This window comes from Panthera leo, chromosome A1 (assembly GCF_018350215.1).
Source record: "Panthera leo isolate Ple1 chromosome A1, P.leo_Ple1_pat1.1, whole genome shotgun sequence".
In the NCBI taxonomy this organism is placed as follows: domain Eukaryota; kingdom Metazoa; phylum Chordata; class Mammalia; order Carnivora; family Felidae; genus Panthera; species Panthera leo.
The window spans coordinates 158,162,035-158,180,409 of NC_056679.1; the positions used below are offsets into that span (position 1 = coordinate 158,162,035).

At 39.8% G+C, this 18,375-nt stretch overlaps 2 long non-coding RNA genes across 2 annotated transcripts in view; one reads left to right on the forward strand and one right to left on the reverse strand.

Annotated features, from left to right (window-relative positions):
• The window catches only part of LOC122223108, a 104,746-nt gene that overhangs the window by 58,510 nt on the left and 27,861 nt on the right, over positions 1–18,375 (forward strand). The gene's annotated exons all lie outside the window — the stretch shown is intronic.
• Positions 4,313–18,375, reverse strand: part of LOC122223112 — a 45,092-nt gene continuing 31,029 nt past the window's right edge. Inside the window, exons 2-3 of the long non-coding RNA XR_006204052.1 lie at positions 13,900–13,996; positions 4,313–5,346 (exon numbers count right to left, since the gene is read on the reverse strand). This is a non-coding gene — a long non-coding RNA (uncharacterized LOC122223112). The remainder of the gene's footprint in view (positions 5,347–13,899; positions 13,997–18,375) is intronic.

Genomic DNA, 18,375 nt, shown 5'->3' on the forward strand with positions numbered 1-18,375 from the left:
GGCTCCTGGGTGGCTCTGTCGGTTGAGCGTCTGACTTTGGCTCAGGTCATGATCTCATGGTCTTTGAGTTCGAGCCCCGCATCGGGCTCTGTGCTGAGAACTCAGAGCCTGGAGCCTGCTTTGGATTCTGTGCCTCCCTCTCTCTCTGCCCCTCCCTCACTCATTCTCTCTCTCTGTAAAAAATAAATAAACATTTCTTAAAAAGTTAAAAAAAAAACCCTGAACATGTATAGAAATCACCCAAGGACCTTGTTAGAATTCGGAGACTGATCCAGTATGTCTGAGGCAGGGTCTGACATTTGGCATTTCCAACAAGCTCCCAGGGAATACTAATGAAATGTGTCCCAGTTTAAAGCACTGAGCTTACATCCTGGAACATGATAAATAGTTAGTAAACATTAGCTCTTGGTATTGTGACTTCCAGAAGCCTCTTTGCTTTGATTAACAGTTTGAAATACTTTCAGAATTTTGGAGTACGTGGACATATACCGGAATCTATATTCATCAAAACCAGGAGATGATTACATGATCTGTTTTTAATTGTTTTGTGTAGGGGAGTATTTTTTCCTCCTTTTAATGAGCTGCTTCTGTCTCCCCTGCACTCACTCAGATACTTTTCTTCATGTGCTTTCACTTCCCTTCTATGTGGAATGCCCTCCCTTGTCTTTCTTACCCAAATTGTAACCTGACCTCAAGGTCCAGCTCTTTCAGAAGAAATGTAGCTCTCAGAACATGCATACTTTACCATGCAACACTGCATCGTGTGACTCTGAAATGATAATACCACATTTTAAGTAAAACTTCCAGCACTAATATACTTGACAATCAATGTTTATGACACTGGTTCCATTGCTTAGAAAAGTTTTGGAATTTGTTCTTTAGAATTGCCTCTGCATTAGTCACAATGCATTAGGCTATGTTGCGTGACCAAAATATTCCAAAATCTCATTAGCTTAATGTTACAAAAGCTTATTTTTCACTCATCATATTCCAGTGTAAGTCAGGGAGCTTTCATGCAGACTCTGCTCCAAATAGTGATCCAGGAATTAAGGCCCTTTCCATTGTGTGAATCTGCCATCTTGGAATGCTTGGTTATGGGCTAAGAAGAGCATGGACAACTGTCCAGGAGATCTGTGATCAGGACTGGAAGGGGCTTCCATATGTCACTGGCCAAAATCCAATCAAGTGACCCCAAGCTAACTTTGAGGATCTAGCAAATTTATATGCCTAGTTAGAGGAAATAGTATTGGTGGAGTGACTCCACACGGAGTCATGGAGCAGGATGTGAGGAAGATCAGTTGCCCTGTGTTAGAAAGCTTTTCAGTCAGTGTCTGAGGCAAAGTTGTATGCGATCATTAGTTATAAGTATGTAGAGATGCTGATTCCTTCAGTTCCCAGGGTGGCTGGACAGAGATTATGGCAGCTAAGAGGACCAACCCCCACCCCGCCAGGTTACCCACACTGGTCATAAACAGCCATGTCCATTTTATGCCAGTGTGCCATTCAAATACCATTTTGTGGTATGAAAAACAAAGAGAAGTACTACTATATGCTCATATCTAGTTATTGACCAAAAGTCATATCATCTGATTTGGCCACTATTCTTGGCTCTTCTCCCAAAACAAATTTTCCTCCAAAATAGCATCCTATTTATAGAAACTCAAACTAGAGTGCTATATAATCTAGAGGTAATTGTAAAAGAAGTTCCAAAAATATTCTAATTGGTGGCATTTCCAGGATAAATGTTAAAAGTCATTGGGGGCTACTGTGAAAGGGATAGCCTTCATTTTTATGTTTGCAATAGTGTGCTTGTTAAAATAGAAGTATCACTCTTTTCACTTGGCATATGCTCCCTAGGTTCATCCACATTGTCTCAAAGGCCACAATGTCATCCTTTTTTGTGGCTGCATAATATTCCTGTGTGTTTATTCATGCACACATCTTGAATCACTATGTTGTACACCTGAAACTAATGTAACATTATGTATAAAGTGTACTCAAATAAATACAAAAAAATAAAAATAGCAATATTATCATATTATGCATGTTATCTCTATCCAGCCTGGAATAATTATCTTTTTTTCCCTCATCCTCCTGTTCTTTGTCTTCCTCTTTCTCTTTCCCCTTTTTCTTCCTTATTTCAAGTATTTTAAAGGCTATGTATTTTCCCCTTTGTGTCATACACACACACACACATGTGCGCGCGCGCACACACACACACACACACACACACACACATACACAGTAGCTTGCTGGCCAGTCTACTGATATGTGCCCCCCAAAAAAGTTACTAGATGTTTAATTTACTCTGTAGACATGTTGATTAAAAAAAATAGATTTAAGCTGATGTAGGAAATCTTTCAAAGTGCAGTATTTTAAGAATTTTCCTCCCAGAGATAAATATTTAATATCAGAATCATTTATTTGGAAGGATTTCACTCCTCTCTAGTAATCACAGCCATATGGGGGTGCCTGGGTGGCTCAGTCGGTTGAGCATCTGACTTAGTCTCGGGTCATGATCTCGTGGGTCATGGGTTTGAGCTGGCATTAGGCTCTGTGCTGACAGCTCAGAGACTGGAGCCTGCTTCAGATGCTGTGTCTCTCCCTCCCTTTGCCCCTCACCTTCTCATGTTCTGTCTCTCTCTTACTCTCTCTCAAGAGTAAATAAACATTAAAAAAAAATTTTATTATAATCACAGCCATATGTTAATACTAGCCACTCCCTTTTGTACATTATCTTCCTTTCTGAATTGTTTCATGCATGTAAGAATTCCAGAAATATATATATATATATATATATATATATATATATATATATATATATATCTACCACTGACCTTGTATTATTAAACATTACAGATCCTATTGAAACCTTGGGTCCTTATTGGAATGCCATCATCTCTCCCTTTACAGGAGGAGCTATGAGCCTAAATTTGATATTTATTAAGATGCCTATATTGTTTCTTAGTTCCTATGAACAGATACAGAAACAATTTACTAATATTTTGCAGGTTTGAAAATTTTATAAATAACATATGGTTCATATATTTGACAATTGCTTTGCTTTCTTTTTATTATTTGCCTAACATTGTGCTTCCGAGGTGTGTGCTATCATTTGCAGCTCTAATCCATTTGTTTTAACTGCTATATGGCATTCAGTACCATGAGAAAATGTATTCATTTATCCTCCTGTGTTAGTGTACTTCTGGTTGTTTCCACACTTTTGCTTTTACAAGGAGAGCTTCATAAAGTTCTTGGAAATGTCTCCTTGGGCACTTGTTCTAAATCATTTCCAGGACAAATGCATAGGAATGGGATTGGTGGCTTTATAAGGTCATGCTTTTAACTTTATAGGGTTATGCCAGTTGTCCTCCATGGGTTCTTGGCTGGTTTTCAGCCACACTGAGAATAAAGGAGAGTCCCTACTGGGTTCTTCAGTTGGTATCATAACACTCAAGCTGATTGTTGTAAAATATGATTATTTTATTCTCATTATTCCTTTTTTAAAAAAATTGTTTTATTGGGGTATAAGTGACATGTAACATTATATTGGTGTTAGATGTACAACATAATGATTTGTATATATTGATAAATGATTACCAAACTAAGGCTAGTTAACATCTATCCATGTGTCACACCATACTGCTTTCACTGTTAGTTTTATATTAAATCTTGATATGTGGTACAGTGACTCTCTCATCTGATTCTTCTCTTTCAGGTTGTCTAGCTATTTTTAGTCCTTTTTTTTTTTGCATGAATTTTAGAGTCAGCCTGTCAAGTTCAACAAAGAGCCCAGTTGAGGTTGTAATTTGAATTGCATTAGTAGAGATTAATTTGAAGAGGTCTGACAGCTTTACATTATTGAGTCTTCCTATCCTTGAACATGGTTTCATCTTTCTCTTTAAGTATTCTTGAATGTCTTTCAATGAAATTTTATACTTTTTTTCATAAATGCACATCTTTTGTTAGTTTTAATAGTAGGCACCTTATATTTTTTTATTACTACTGTACATTTTCTGTTTAAATCCTCACAGTGCTGTGAGTTAGATATTTTCATGATTATTTCACAACTAAGAAAACCAAGGCTCAAAAAGGTTCACCATATGTCTTTAGTAGTAGAGATGGAATATAAAATAAGTGCTGTCCGACCCCAAGTCCAGTGCTCTTAACATCCGCTTTGTGATGTTTCTTGTGCTGGGTGTCTGTGATGACAGCTTTTTTTTTTTAAGGAGATAATGTAAGGATGTTTACAGGCACAAAGTAGGAATAAAATAAGAATAATCATTAATCTCTCCGGGGAAAACTTGAAAAGCAGTGCTTTTCAAACTTTAATGTCTATACAAATGATCTGGAGCTCCTGTTAGAATGTCCATCTCAATCGGTCGGTCTAGAGTAGAGTCTGAGATTCTGTTTTTCCAACCAACTCTTTTATTTAGGGATTCACAAAGGTCTTTCAAAGAAAGGTTTTACATTTTTCATAACCAGACATCCTTAAATTTAATGCTAGCTACCTTATATTTTGATTATTACTGCTCACGTTATCTACCTTTCTGTATTAATCCTCACAGTGCTCGGAGTTAGAGATTTTATCACCAAGGAAGCTAGGTTTGGAAAGGTTAAGTAACTCACCAAATTCCTTGATAGTAAATGGTAGGTAAGACCAGGACGGCTAGTCCAAGGAACTCACTTTGAGAACCACTGCCCTATACAGTCGCCTCTGTCAAGGGACTCTTTAATGAACAATTATTAAAGGTGAGAACTCCACCAGATGGCAGCAGAAGCTCATCATTTTATCTTGAGTGATTTTTCACTTCCCTCTGGATGAAGTATCTGACATTGGCAGAGGCCCACCTTCTCAGACTGTTTCAGGGAAATGAATCGGGTTCCCTTGTCTCCTGAGGCTCTGTGATGTACAACCTGCTGTAGCGGTGCAGCATTGACAATGAGTTTTCACCAAGAGCATCCAGCTGGGACAGGGTATCATGCCCGCAAGCTTCTTCCAAAAAGCTTATTTCAAGAGGCTTGTAAATGAGAATGAAAAACTGTTTTCCATCAGTTGCTTTTTCATCACCGTGTGTTCAGTTTGGGCACTTAACCAAGAATAGGAGGCATGGTTTGAAATGTCTGGCAGGATATGAGAGGAGGAAATGATTCATTCTCTGTGGGGGAAGGGGAAACTGTTCAGGCAGATAAATCTGAATCTGAGTCCAAAGATTCTGGGAAAATCCAAACAGTATGCCCGTGGACCATTAGCCTCCTGTCAGACTATTAGCCACAGGCCCAGCTTGTGCCAATGGGCCTCAGGCCATCCCTCTTACTCAGTTCTTTTTTTTTTTTCTTCTGAACCTGAAAAAAAAAAAAAAAAGAAAAAAAAAATATATATATATGTTTTAACCATGAAAAGGAAACGATCAGCTCCTAATGTTCCACCCTGAGCTTGTGAGGTGAAAATACCTCACCCTCATTAAGAAGGATCACAGGCTTGGCTTTTGATTTTTAGTTCAAAAAAAAAAAAAAAAAAAAACCCAACTCACAAGCATAAGCCTGTGCACTGGGGAGGCCCCAGCAGTGGCCTTCAGCGTACTTGGAGCAGGCTGAAGCAAACAATGTCATCCATAGTCCTTCAGAAGTTCCCACCTCTTCATCTCTCCTTATTCTGCAATAACCGTCTCTCCTATTGCTGTAGACAGCACTCATCTTACAGTGAACGCTACACAGATTGCCTCACCAGTGGGGCAAATGGGCATCGTGGAAAATGAAACAAACAGGAAAGGGTAGTGTGAGGCTGTGCTAGGTGATCCTCGCACTGATGGACCCTGCATTATTCAGGATGCCAGGCAGGTAGGGCAGGGAGCCTGGGAGGGCTGGCCGAAGGACCGTGGTCATGAGGAGACAACCAGATTATCAGTGGCCCTATTATTTAAAGGTCGCTGCTTCCAGAATTTACTGGGAAAGAGAGAGACAGAGAACAGGGTCCATGCCACTGAGGCCATGCCACTTCCCCAGAGTCACATAGCTATGAAGTATGGAGCTGGGTGACAAACCCAAGACTGAGGTCGAAGCTTTCAGACACTGGACTACAATACTCAATAGATGTTTGCTGAATTCATGTATTTATGAGAGAAGTTACACTTTTCAAAAAGCAAACAAGCAAAAATATAAAAGAAAGCACCAAAAATAAGAAACCAACCATCTACAGCTATGTTAGTGGCAAAGAAAGTAAAAAAAGTCTTTGGCAGTTGGCTCTGGACCCCAGGGGCCCCATGGCTCTTTCCTCTGGGTCTGAGGATTCTGGTTCTGTTGCCACGGGAGTGGTACCAAATTGATGGAGCTTTTAGCCTCACTTCCCTGCCACAGCCTTGACCACTCGTTCTTTATGGCTCTCTGCCTTCTTCCTTTGATGCATCAAGGCCATAGCCTGAATCATAGGCTAATACACTGGGATTAGTTGCTACTGTGAATCATTTCATAAAACAAAGACACCTTTTACAAAGGGTAAAAATTCTTCCAAGTTAATTCACCACTGCTTCTCAGCTATTGTTCACAGACTCCCCTGAGGATATGGTGAAAGCTGCAGACCCTCCACCCTATAAAAAAGTGCATGTGTGCAGACACACACACACACACACACACACACACACACACACCACGAGGGCACAGAATTTCAGGGAGGTTCATGTATCCCTGAATTCTGTCCAGAAACCCCAAGCCAGGAACCCTTACCCTAGATGGCCATTATTTGGGTTTATTTAAGTTGAGACACACAGAATCCCATTGGTGTCATTTAGTAAGAGATAAGCTTAAATAGAAAGGGATAGAACCTGGAAGTTACTCATCTTAAATTTGTAGCTTTTGCATCTTCAGGCAGACAAATAATAGTGCTTTTAAAACTCTGGAAAAAGTATTTTAATAGGAAAAATCTAAAGGTACTGTAATAGTTTTTTAAACAGTTACATCTGGAGGACAAGGAGGGCAAAGGATTTGGAGAACATTTCAACACAGTAGGACAAGGACCTGGGCTCTGCCCCATGCAGGACAGGGCTCTGCTCCTTGTACAACACAGGGCTCTATCAGGTGTTAGCTACTGGGTGTGTGGAGTTGGCGTTCCTTGCCTGGAATGGTAAGACAGCACAGAGGACACTTCAGTTCCATCACACAGTCCTACGAGGTCCACTACAGGGCCTACTTTCAGAAAGGGGAGCACATTCCCAAGCCAGAGGTCAAAGTTGAGCATTTTAGGATGCTAGAACCAGCTTTTGAGGAAATCTGAGGTGTGTGCTTTGTTGGGGCTTACAGATGGTATAAAACAGCTTTGCAGTCAGATGGGCCAGAGTGACCAACTGTCCCAGTTGCCTGGTCCTCTCCTGAAAGTCTTTCATCTCAGGAAACCCCTCAGTTCTGGGAAGACTGAGACAGTTGTTCCCTTTACTGGAGTCTCAGATAATGACCCTGGGCAAGATGCTTAATCTCCCTGAGCCTCAGTTTGCACATCTGCAAAATAAGGCTAATACCCTACGTTGGAGAGGTTCATGGAACAATGCAGGTAAATGCCCAGTATTTGGCAGGTAGGCAATAAGCAGAATGGCAGTCTTTTACCACTGCTGCTATTGCTGCCTGGAAGGCCAGGCTTTCAGGGTGCCTCAGGGCTACTCAGATGCATGCACTTCCCTCTTCCATGTCCTCTAGGGTCTGCAGGGCAAGGTATGAGGCCCCAGATCTGTCAGGAGTCAGGAGGACTGTACAAGATGAAAATGTGACAGAGGCAAAGCATCTTCAACCCCCTTTGCAAGTCATTTTCTGTTCTTCCTGCCCATTCTTCCTCTTCACACTCCCCACAGGCATCTCAAACTCCCTGGGTTCCACCTCAAAATCTGACCTCAGGTAAGGAATTGCTAATAGTCATTGTACTTTAAATGATTTAAAAGGAACTCCAGAAAGTGTTGGCATTTAAATCTCTTGTCTCATAAAATAGAAAACATAATAAAAAATAAAAAAGGCTCTGTTCTCCTCTTAAAGGGAGTTCATACACAAGAGTGTCTGACACTTTTATGGCTATATTAGGCTAGATTCAACTGCCCATACGAGAAAACACAAGATTAGTTTAAGCAAGATGGAAGTTGTTCCTTTCTCACATAAAAGGTCTGGTGAGGCAGTTTCATAGCCCATCATGGGCCAAGGCATCTTCATGTTGTCCCTCCCTCTACCCAAGTGCTGGCTTCCAATCTGAAGGTTGCTTCCTAGATCCAGAAGGCAGTTGAAGCACCAATCATTATTGATCACTTAAGGGCATAAGAAATAGGAAAGGTAAAAGGGCAGAAGAAATACCTGCTGACCAAGTCCATTCCAAGTAAACGGTCTTCCAAAAAGTCCCAGGCAACACTTATAGTAGCATCTCATTGGTCAGAGCTTAATCACATGGTCACTATTAGTTACAAAAGATATTGGGAAATAGCCACTCCTTTGGGTAGATTGCATCTTCACAAAAAGTAAGGTTCAGATACTAAGGAAGAAAAGGAAAATGCACCTACAGAAAAGGCAGCAAATGGGGAGACTGCACTGGTAAAAGCTTCTGTCCTTGTTTTCCCTGGTGGCTGGTTGATCAGAATCACCATAGCTTCAAGCCCCTCTGTTCCCCAGTTCTGGTGACCAGACCAAATTTAGGCACCCCTCGGTGACCAATAAAAGAAAGAATGAAGGGAATTATACTAATATTGGAGGGGGTTACATTTGGTTGCTAGTTACTAGGTCAGATTTCCAAGGGATGTTCTGTCTGAGGATTTTAAAAACCACAGTATACTTTTCGCTGATCTGTGGGTTTAAGGATTGTTACATTCCCTTAGGATTCTATTTATAACTTTCTGGTTGTTCCTCAATTGGGTTATGAAATTAAATTCTGAAAGCAGCCAGAAACTCTTATGAACAAAGGCTATTTCTTTTCTACCATTTATTGATCATGCCTCACATCCAAAATGTGTAATGGCCAATAAGCATTCAGCTCATGACAGAGTTGGTAACATAGTGGTGGCTGATTGTTGAGGAAAAAATTAATCTGATGGGACAATTTCTTGCCTGTCACCAAAAGAATAAATCATTTTAACTTAGTTGCTGCTTGCAGACTGTAGCTAGGATTTCTCAGCTTATAGTACTAAAGACATCGGATGGATATAATGCACACAGTACTGAACCTAATGTCCAGTATATTCTCCTGATTCTTTTTCTATGGACATGTGATTCTCTATAACATTCAGGCTTAATTTCAGGAGTGCAGGTCATAAACTAAATCACCCTTTCAGCTAAAATAGCAATGAGAAAAACGTGCTGGAGTTGACCGCACAAATATGACAGCTATGATATATGGTGGAAGCACCATTAGATATGTGAGTCTGACCAATCAGGAGAGTAGGAAACATTAAGTGCCCTGGAGAGCATCTACCTATTTAGAGAAAACATTGAAAACAAAGGAAAACGGAGTATATTCATTTTAAACTGAAAAAATGAAAATGGACACTCCCTCTTCTCAAGAGAGAAAAGCAACATTTGAAATGTACAAGCCATTGATTCTCGGCCTTTTGGCTAAGATCAAGTGTGAAATGTACAAGCCATGTGCAGACTCATCCTTTGTGGAACCCTCTAGAAGGAGATGATTGCCAGCAGCAACATTAGCAGGTAGGGTATATTAGTCCTGATGGAGGAGGGCTTAGCACAGACTGCCTTCTGAAGTCAAAGCAGTCAGTCATGTCTAGTTGTGTCTCTTAGTGAAATGCCTCATTACACAAGGAATGTAAATCATATTTCCTCCACAAAATGGTTGTATCTGTGGTATTTCATAAATTGCATCAGACCCAATGTACCTCAATAATTTTTATAACCTGATGCTCTTCTTCTGTGATTGTGTGTTAGTCTTAGTGACAGTTCATCGACTCTTATACACAGTAATAGCATTTGTTTTTATTAGTTTCAAAACAAGCCATGAAGGGAATATTAAAGTTAATGGATACTGCTAAATTCATAGCATAGTACATGGGCTTGAGCATGAAACATTTGTGTTAATGCTTTCACAACTCAATAATAATAATAATAATAATAATAATAATAGCAACTGTCAGGGCATCTGGGTGGCTCAGTCAGTTAAGCAACTGACCTCGGCTCAGGTCATGATCTCATGGTTCGTGAGTTTGAGCTCCGCATGGGGCAGCTCAGAGACTGGAGCCTGCTTTAGATCCTGTTATCTCCCTTTCTTTCTTTGCCCTTTCCCCACTTGTGCTCTTTCTCTGACTCTCAAACATGAATAAATGTTAAAAAAATGTTTAAAAAATAATCATAGCAACTGTCAACATGGAGTGCCCCATTGGAGCTAGACACTTTACTAATAGCTTTACATACATAATCTCATTTAATTCTCCCAACAACACTCTAACGGGGTATTTATATCCTCATTTTTGAGAACAGGAAAGTAAGATTCAAGGTCTCAGTGATATCAAGTGGTAGTGTGGTTATTTAAATCTGGGTCCGTCTGAATCAAATTCCATGCCATTTTCTCCTACATTTGGTTGAATCCTCATGAGGATTCAAATTCTTTTCTCCTCTGACATCATTTTAACACACCTTATTAGAATAAAAAAGAAAGAAATGTTAGAGTTTTTTTTTTTTTTGTATCACAATAATTTGGTAATTTTTCAATAAAATATAAGCCATATTATTTCAGCCAGATCTAAGTAGCACACAAAGTTTTCTGTGTTTTTTCTAGGTTATAATTGGGCCTGTCTTTTATCCATGTACTGAATTGGGGCTCCCCACAAATGTTTATAGATATAATGAGAAAATAGCCAGAACTGTTTCAAGGGAAGAGTATTCTGATACCCACCCTCTTTGTGTGTTTTCTAAGCACACCCTTCTTCGGGAAAGAGGCAACTATTCTTAGATAGTAGAGTATTTCAACCAAGCATATGGCATTGAACAAGTTTAGAGGAGTTGGGGAAATATAGTGTGATTCCAATCATAAACATACACACGCATGTGTCTAGTTTATTTCATAATATATGCATGTAATGAAAACTGGAAAAAAAACTATACCAGAACTATAGTAATAGAGTTCTGAATGGTAGGATTCCAAGTGGTTTTCTTTTCTCTTTTGGGGGTTTTCAAAATTTCCTAAAATGAAGGAATATTGCTAATATAATACTCCCCCAAAATAATAGTTTGACTGGGCAGGAGAATTCTCGAATCATGCAATAAGTGGCTAGAGGCACAGCCATATAGTATGAGGCCTCTTAATACTGCACCTGTTATTTATCAACATCATTAATAATAAAGATCTGTGATACCTCTTTGCCACTTTTTCACTAGCTGGAAAGATAAACTAGTCGCAAAAAATGTCAAAGCCAAAAGGTTTTTCATGGACTTAATCAATATGAACCAGTATCATTTAATAAGAAAATATGCTCATCCCTTTGTATGGCTTTGTGTTTGCATGCCCTGTGTGCAAGGATTGTGTCTAGAGATAAGAAATCAGGGCATCAGTCTGGTTCTCTATTTCCATGGCAACACATAGATTCAAGGAAGAGTTCTTGGTGTCTTTGCTATGTGCTGTGGACACGCGTCCCTCTAAGTTTAATTCCCTGTGAGACTGCCTCGTTTGTTGTAAATCTCTGAAGCAGAAGTGAGACACAGTTTTGGTTCTCAGAACTCATTAATATCGATAAATCTGTGAGCAGCAATAAAGAGTACCGGTACTCTGAAAACATCTCATTTTTCATGACAATTCCCTCTTAAAAGGTCACAAAAAAGTTCTTTTTAGGGTTACTAGTTAGTGTAGTATGTAACAATGATGGTTTTCCTAGTTAAGGTTCTAGGCACGCCCACTCATTCACACAGAAAGTAGGAAAGGAATTTTCTCTTAATCTTTACTCAAAGGAAATATTTTCCAGTATTCTCTCCTTATAACCTTTTTCTGGTAAATCCGTAAAACTGGCAACAAAATTGTATAGAAAGCTAGAAGCCAGAATTCAGATCACATTTTACCATAATCTCTGTAATCTTGGGCAATTTCCCTATTCTCTCTGTGCATCCATTTTCTCATCAGTAAAATCATCTAAACTAATAAAAGGAAGGAAAACCAGTTTGAGAGAAGAGGGAAAAACTGAGAAGAGAAAATTAGTGTTGTCACTATCCCCACTCTACTACAACCTCTGCTCCTTTTTCCTCCATACAATCAGTGGTCATAAAAGTAAAGAAAGAATGAAAGAGATTACGTTCTTTTTGGCCAAGCACACACATGAACCTCCCAAGAATTTTCAGGTTATTGTTTACATTAGGTTCAAGCAATGTATTCCCAGCCAAAAAAAAAAAAAAAAAAAAAAAAAAAAATCCACACAGTTGGGGAAGGTAGAAGCTGGCTTACCTAATGCCCATTAAATTTGTATCCCAAGTCTACCCAGACATACAGGGATGCAGTTTTAGATTTTCAGAAGAAAGAACATCCCTGTCTATTCTTCTTTTATTTTCCCTGGTATTTTTTTTAAGAAGAAAAAGAAGTCATTAAAGAAATACTAGGGAGCTCATAGACTTTCCAAGAGGGCCAGTCTCTGAAGAGCAATACCTACTCACATTCTAAGTGTTTCTCAGCAACCTCAAAGCCACAGGGAAAGTAAGAGATACAAATTGGATTCTTCTGGCTGAGCAACCCAGTCCATGGTTGTAATCTGGGAAATCCAGGAAAAGCACTGAGCAGCCTTGGCCTTGAGGAGTCCACTCTAATCTGCAGGTGAGCCAAGAAAGGGTAACTGAACCAACCAAACCTCATCTACCCTTTGGCCCTATATTAAAAGCAGGCCCTCAGGGCAAGTTGATTTCAATCTATTTCCAGGGCCTTCAGGTGTTACTAAAATGTCCCAAGCTTTCCTAGCTGCTAAGTGTCTAAACCAAGATTCTAGCCCAGGTCTAGGGCCTTGATGCCCCAAGTAAGGTTTAGAGACAAGCCATGTAACATCACCAGACCTTCTGACTTCACATCTCTTAACACACATTTCTCAACAGGTAAGAGGAACATAATACCTGCTTCACCTCCTTCAGAAATTGGTTGTGAAAATCTGAGGCAAAGTTTTTACTGCCCTGTAGAAGAAGGAGAAACTTCAAGATGGTATAGTGAGTTTTCCAAAAACTCCATTTTAGGCTATTTAAAGGTATATATATATAAAATGACCTCCTTGCTCTTTTGCTAAGATCATGTTCTTTCTTTCATCAGTGGTGGTGATGGAATTTGCAAGTTTTTTTTTTTTCTCTCAGATATCACTATTTGAAAAAAATACAAAGTTGGATGATCTATATTGTTATTAGATTGGGGGGGGGTGTTAACTTGGGGGGTGGTAATTTTACTAGTCTGTGAAACCCCAAAATTTGTGATCCACTACGTGAAAATGCTTGGAAAGCTACAGAAGTGTAAAAAAAAAAAAAATGAGGTGTTACTGGTTTTTTTTTTTTAATGTTTATTTACTCTTGAGAGAGAGAGAGAGACAGAGTATGAGCAAGGCAGGGACAGAGAGAGAGACACACACACACAGAGACATAGAATCTGAAGCAGGCTCCAGGCTCCGAGCTGTAAGCATAGAGCTGAAACTGGAACTCATGAACTGCGAGATCAGGACCTGCGCTGAAGTCTAACACTTAACCGACTGAGGAAACTGTCTGAAGGGTAGGTTCTGCTCAGTGCCCAGAAATGTAAATGTCCTCACTGTCTCCTGGATCTTGTGGTTCCTGGGAAGAAGAGGAGAGGAAGCCAGGGACTCAACTAGATGATTTGCCCCTTGATACCACTAGGAGGTGTTTGGATCCTCTTCAAGTACTATGCCTCAGACGCCCAAGTTTCCTGTTCATAAAGTAAAAGATGAAGTTGAGACTTACCTTTTTGCCATACTTTCATTTTCATTTCGCTTGGAGTGTGGCTTCTCTTACAAGGTGAACAGGAAAGATCAGTTGCTCGGTTGATTGCCATTCAAGACTGTTGTGGGAGCAGAATCCCAGTTGAAAGTAGAAATAATGTTACCCTTTCTCATCCAAACATTTAGAAAGGAAATAAATCCTTTTAAGCAATGTTGATTTTTTAAACCATCCTTTCAAAGTGGCCATTTCAGTGAATAAAAACTTCTCTCCACTTAATTATCCTTTTATCCTTCACCAAACAAAGGCCCCATTTGTAATAGGATGCACTAAATAGTTGTGGCAGTTTACCTTGTTTTAAAAAGTGTTCTGTAAAGAAGGAAGTTAATAAATTGCTTTAGCAGATCTAACAGTCTCCCATGGCTAAAATGTTTGAAATTCAGAGGGTGTCACCCAATATCTTGCTGCTCAGAGGAAATATCTTCAAAGATGGCAAGAATCAGTTTTAACCTTTCTATAAAGACACAACATTAATACTGTGTATATAAACTGAATAAGGTTTCTATTTCTGTTTGATAAGTATGCCCTGGATAAGCATGTTTGATAAGTATGCACATGAAACAGTAAAAATGAAAAGAAATATAGAAATCAGGAACACCTGGGTAGCTCAGTTAAGTGTCTGACTCCTGATTTAAGCTTAAGTCGTGATCTCATGGTTCCTGAGATCGAGCCCCACATAAGGCTCTGTGGTGACAGCACAGGGCCTGCTTGGGATTCTCTCTCTCCCTCTTTCTCTCTCTCAAAATAGATAAATAAACATTTTTTTTAAAGAAATCATACACCCAACCACTTTGTAGGAAATTGGGTGATGTTATTACAAGTGTATAGGTTTAGAGCCAGGCATACAGATCTGCCCCAAGGTTGAACCTGCCATTTGTGAAACCTTAGGATGTCATTCTTCGCTCATCACTCTGCTTCCTCATTCGCAAAGTGAGGATAATAATATTCTGAGATAATATAAGTCACAGAGACCTGCGAAGTTCTGTTCTCAAAGTTGTCAAATTAGTTTAACCTTCAGAGCCCAGGTTAGAAGTAAGTATGGATACTGTTTCTAGCACATTCAGAACATAAGCAATTAACAAAGACTCTGTCACTGAATGAAACTGTCAGATGATTACACAACTGCTTTTTATATGTGCTGGCCCTTCTTAGCCCTAGGATGCCCAGGGTATCACTGAGGAAGGAGGTTCCTGATGAACTTGAATTCTGTACTGCATATCTCCTACTGAAGTATCTAGAAGAATTTAACATCCACACAACTAATGCCTTGTCCCTAGGCATAAGAGATAGACAATGTCACTGATCCCTTGAAAGCACCAATCTTTGAAAGGCAGTTCCTTCTAATTGAATGACATACAATATGGAAAAGTCACCTCAAATAGCTGGACATGGGGCTTCAATGAAGTTCATTTCCCCTTCCTTTTTTATTTCTCTTTCCTTGAAGATAATAACATGAAAGGTAGAATTAAACAGCTTCCAGACGCATGGAGAAATATTAGCCTCTCTTTATCAGTTGACGGTTTTGAAAGGCTAAGTGATTTTAATAATCAAAAACCAAAAACCAAAAAACCAATAATCAAAAAGCTCAAAAATCAAGCCAAAGTTCGGGGTAGCGAAATGTAATCTCTGGTGTGACACCCTTAGCATGAGTTAAGATAAAGTAGTCCTGCTTCTGGCTACTTATTGTTTCATGAGGAAGAAATTTGGTAATATTTCTGAGGGCTAAGATATGAGGGAAAACTAGCCTATGGACAATGTCTACAGTGAAAGAAAGCAAAGAAAGAGAGAAGCCCTGTTCCACATGTCTACCAACACTGAGGTGGGCTTGTATGGTAGAGGCAGTGGTATGTTGAGTGGATCCCTTCAAGCAAGGACTTGGTCCCACCTGCAGAGAATGTGCTCAGCAAACAGTCTCCAGCTGTCAGCTCCACCCAGGGGGACTCAGCTGCAGAGAACTGCATTGACTGAGGTCATGCCCTATTTTAGCAGTTTACATATGGCCACTGAATGGGGGTAAGGGATGTAAAAAGGGCCTGCCATTTGGCAAGATGTGTGGCAACCCTGCCTGACATTTCTCTTCCAAGAGTTCGCCCTGGGTCGGCCAAGGCTTTGCCAAACCTCCACTGCAGTCCAGTGTCTACCAGTGGTCAATCTGTCTTCCATCCCCAAGTGTCACTCCTTATAAATAATGTGTACCACAAACTCTGTCTCAGCATCTCATTCAGAGAACCAGACCTGCAACTAAATGCATCATACTTTCCTAAGAAGGGTAGGTTGACACTTTGCACACTTTCTGTCAGGCAGTTCACACAGAGTTAAATCAGAGGGCTGTTACAAGAGTTTGATTTCACACTTTTATACTTCAACCTTGCACTCTAACCTCGTCCCCCAACTCCTCTCCCACAAGCCTTTCACTCAAGCAGCGTGGGTTTGCTCGCTTCTCATCTTCAAAACCCAATCCTCTGCTGCCTTAGAGAAATGTCCTCCCAGTCTCATTCTGCCCAACCTTGACTAATGCAACTGAACCATGAGTCACAGCATTTATTGGTGTTGACTCTGGCAGGGGTGAATTTCTTTGCTATCAATTGCTATAAATTTTGCACAGAGTTAAACCACAGCCAAGCCCTAGACCAGCTAACCCTGGGATATTGTGGACTGGGCTCGACAGTGTCAGCTCCAGAACAAGGCAATGCCAGATGACTCTAGGCCTGTAACCTGGTGGGTTTGATCTACTTATCAAGGCTTCCTGCCTTTGACTCATATTTACGGAGCAATGTCCTAGCACTGGAGACATATCACTGAATAAAACAGTCATGTTCCCTTCCTCAGAGCTTACTGTCTAGGGAGGGAAATAAAAATTTAAAATCAATAAACCTGCATGTAAACGTAATTGCCTGTGCAGGATACTAAGAGAATGCAGTGATGGAAAATAAAAGTGAGAAGTAGGATCCACTTAAATCGTGGGGTTAGGAAAGTCCTCTCCAGAAAAAGACACTTAGGTTGGGCCTGAAGAATAAGAAATATGAAAATAAGAAAGGCCTGGAGAGTCCGTGGAAAAGCATTCCAGGCAGAGGGATGATACACAATCATCCTTTATTTATTGATCAATGAAGTTACTTCTAAAGTTGGGGGGGGGGGCGGAATGGGGCACCTGGGTGGCTCAGTCGGTTAAGTGTCTGACTTTGGCTCAGGTCATGAATTCATGGTTTGTGAGTTCAAGCTGCGCGTCGGGCCCTGTGCTGACAGCTGAGAGCCTGCAGCCTGCTTCAGATTCTGTGGCTCCCTCTCTCTCTGCCCCTCCCCCACTTGTGCTCTGCCTCTCCCTCTCTCTCTCTCTCTCTCTCTCTCTCTCTCTCTCTCTCTCTCAAATGTAAAAAAAAAAATTAAAGTGGGGTAAAAATGCAGTAGGGAAGAAAATCATCTTCTAATCACCCAAGAAATGAAGTATTGTATTGACTTACAAAGAAATGCTTTAAAAGTTTTGTTTGTTTTAGCCTACAACTGATGCTTATGGGTTGGGTTTGTTTGTTTGTTTGTCTGTTTGTTTTTGTAATCATTTGTGGAGTCCTGAACTTAATATATTGCTTCTGCTGTTGTGCATTTGATATCCTCTTCCTGGGATTTATTTCTCCACTGTCCACTCTTAGGGCCTTTCCTTGCTTATTCTTCAAGATTCACTTTAAGCAACTACTCTTTTTTAAATAGCATTTTAAAAAATGAGATTAACTTCAGATGACATAAAATTCACCATTTTAAGCTGTATACTTTAGTGATTTTTAGTTTATTCACTATGTTTTGAACATACTAAACATTGCCATGATCTAATTCCGGAACATTTTCACTACCTCAAAAAGAACTCTAGTAACTGTTACCACTTAGTTTCAATTTTCCTCTACTCCCATGCCCTGGTGACCACTTGTCTACCTCTGTCTCCATGGATTTGCCTATTCTGGACACTGCATATTAGAATCATGCAATGATTAGAATCATACAGTCTGTGGCTTTTTGTGTCTGGCTTCTTTCATTTAACATAAGGTTTTCAAAGTTCACGTATGTTGTAGCATGGATCCATACTTTACTTTTCTTTGTGGCCAAATAATATTCCACTGTGTATATATACCAAATTTTGTTTATCTATTCATCAGCTGATAGACATTTGGATTGTTTCTACTTTTTGGCTATTGTGAATAATGCTGCTACGAACATTTGTATGCAAGTTTTTCTGTGAATACCTGTTTTCATTCCCTCAGGTATATATTTAGGAGCAGAATTGCTGTGTCATATGATAATTCTATATTTACAATTTTGAGGAACTGCCAAGATGTTTTCCACAGAAGCTTCACCATTTTACATCCCCACTAGCAACATATGAGTATTTCAATGTCCCCACATCCTTGCCAATACTTGCTAGTGCCCTTTTTTTTTTAAGTATTATTATAG